This window comes from Microtus ochrogaster, chromosome X (genome assembly GCF_000317375.1).
Source record: "Microtus ochrogaster isolate Prairie Vole_2 chromosome X, MicOch1.0, whole genome shotgun sequence".
NCBI classification, from domain to species: Eukaryota; Metazoa; Chordata; class Mammalia; order Rodentia; family Cricetidae; genus Microtus; species Microtus ochrogaster.
The window spans coordinates 46,243,543-46,246,660 of record NC_022026.1 but is presented as its reverse complement, the minus strand read 5'-3'; positions in this window follow the sequence as shown (position 1 = coordinate 46,246,660).

Below are 3,118 nucleotides of genomic sequence, written 5' to 3'. Positions count from 1 at the left end.
TTGAGCAGATGGTCTTCCAGCTAGCTTTGAGGTTTGCAGGGTCATTGACAACTGTGTAGTCTGGCAGTCTTGGAGCTCCTGTAGAGTCTACATTATAGACCAAGCTAGTCTCCAACTCACAGGGATCCGCTTGTGCCTGCCTCCCGAATGCTGGGATTAAGGGTGTGTGATCCATCCCAAGTACTGGGATCCAAAGCGTGAGCTCTGTTTTCCTTTTAGACTGATTCAGTCTGGTGTAGCCCAGGGTGACCTTGACCTAACAGAGATCAGCCTCTCTCTGTCTCCCAAGTGCTGGGATTACGCCATTACTCGCAGCAGTATCAAGGAACCTGAAAGAAGGTAGCGTTCTTTCAGGTGACGAAGATCAGCTCTCTCTTTTGATGAACTTATAGGGGAAAAACATTGGCTGTCACTACTCCATCCTGTTCTTCAGAGAGAGAAGTATGGTTATTCTTTGTGTAGCCATATTTCCTTTTGTCATAAAATGTAAGAAGCAAGTTAATGATGTTCAGACCTAATTACTTCAATATGCAATGATATCTTAAATTTCCTCTAGACCTAATTAAGAACAAAATAAAATAGGACAATGGCCTGGGTTGATTCCCAGCATTCCATAAACTGGACATGGTGGTCCAACACTTGGGAGGTAGAGCAGGAGGAGCCAGGGTTCCAGATCACCCTCAGTGCCATAGTGTTTTAGAGGCCACCTTGGAACTCTTGAAATCCTGTTTCAAAACGAACTTGATGAGTGCATACCAAAACACTCAAGACACCAAAAATCCTTGGCGATCTATCTGTAGGAATCATCTTGGGAGAACTAACTCACCTCTCTGAGCCTTGGCTGCTTCTGTAACATGCCGCTCACAGGACTTCCTTCTGTGAGATAGTGTCTACAACATGTCTACCACAGTGCCTGCTCCTGATGCTCAGTCCAAGTTTTATTTTTTTGTTCAAATGGCTACAACGAAAACCCTTAGGCTGAGAAATTTGCAAACAACAGCAATTTATTGCTTACAGTGTACAGGGTTGGAAAGATCAAGATCAAGAAAGAGCCTGGTAGGGATCTGCACTGTTTTAATGATGGCCTCACATGCCAGAAAGGTCAAGGTCATTCCCTCATATCCTTCTTATAAGTCTTGATCTCATTCTCTTATAATTACCTCTTAATGGCACTGAATCTTCATACTATCACGGGAGATTCATTTTCAATGCATAAATTTAGTTGGGGGAGAACTCTTTAGAACATAGTAGTTAGACTGTGAAATGAGTCATTACACAAAGGAAGAAAAGAATACATCTCAGAAGACTTCTGTATCAGTTGCTTTCCTGCTACTGTGAGGAAATACCCTGTCCAAAGGTGTCTTCGTTACTTTGCTATTGCTGTGAAGAGGTACCTTGACCAAGGGCATCTTATAAAAGAGCGCATTTAATTGGGAGCATGTTTACAGTTTCGGATGGTGAGACCATGATCATCATGGTGGGAAGCATGGCAGAAAGCAAGAAAGCATACTGCCGAGAGCTTATAGCTGTGGTTCTCACCTTCCTAATGCTGTGACCCTTTAATACAGTTCCTCATGTTGTGCTGACCCCCAACCATAAGATTATTTTTGTTGCTACTTCATAACTGTAATTTTGCTGCTTTTATGACTCGTAATATAAATATCTGATGTGTAGAATATTTGATATGTGACTCCCAAAGAGGTCATGACCCACAGATTGAGAACCATTGGCTTACATCTGTACACAACAACCATGTGGCAGAGAGAGACAGAGAGAGAGAGAGAAGAGAGAGACAGAGATTCTTTTGTTTCATGGTTCCAGAAGAATAGTCTTTAATTGTAGAGGAGGCAAGTGGCCAGAGCAGAAAGCTGGCTGATCACACATCTTTCATCCATGTGCAGGAAACACACACACACACACAGTGGGGGGGAAGTGGCGTGGGGATGGGTCTATAGACCCTCAAAGCCTGCCCCTACTGATGATCTTCTTCCAGTAAGGCTCCAGCTTCTAAAGGTTCCACAACTTCCCCAAACAGGGCCTCTAGCTGGGGACCAGATGTTCAAATACAGGAACCTAGGGGAGCCATTTCTCATTCAAATCACCATGCCTCCCAAACAAAGGGAATTGAGTTTGGCCTCAAAGGATATTACAGAAATACATTAGCAGAAAGAGGGTGAGCATAAGCAGTAAAAGACAGGGAAAAATGGAAGCATGAGAATCAGAGGATTGAATACAAAAACAAAATGTACGTGGGAGTCTCAAGGGAAGCTGGCCTACCTCGCATTCTGGAAAGTAGTACTAGAGTTTGTGATGGTCTAGGCCTTTAACTACAGTACTCAGGAGGCCAAGGCCAGAGGATTGTAACTTCAAGGCTAGCCTGGGATGCATAGTGAGACTATCTTGCCAGAAAAACTGAACAAACAATTAAAATTGAACAGTCATGCTTCTACTTCTATTGCTTTCAGAGATTCCAATTGGGTAAGAAAAGAAGGCCTGGAAAACACCCTTTTTTATGAAGCCAAGATATGGGGCTTTAAATGAGTTTTTTGTCATCTCTAGTCCAAGGACTTAAGAGAGGGACAATGAATAAAATAAGGAGAAGAGCAAATGTATGCTGGGTGGAAATTGGGTCGATAATTTCATAAACACTGAATGTCCAGATTCCATCCCTGAAATTTAAAGTTGCCTTTAAAAAATGATAGGAAGATTCTTCTGTGTCCTATGTACCAAGCTTCCCTTTTCTGTTTTGACTTTTTACTGTTACTAGGTGTAAGCATAGGTCTTCCCTTATCGTCAGGGGAAGATAGTGCCTTTTGCTCCTCATTATATACTCCTGCCTCCCTTCCCTTTCCCCCTCCCTTCCCCCTTCTCTGTGTGTTCTTGGGTGTGGAAATAAGAAGACAACCTTGGATGTTGGTCTTTACCTTCCATCTTGTTTGAAATAGAGCCTCTCATTGTTCAGTGCTGAGCTTGCATATTTCTGGGGATGCTCCTGTCTCTGCTTCCCATCTCGCCATAGGAAGGCTGGGATTGCAAACACACAGGCTACCTTTTCCTTTATTCAGGTTCATGTAGGCTAATGGGATCCAAGTAAAGTTTGGAGATCCAAATGTGCACG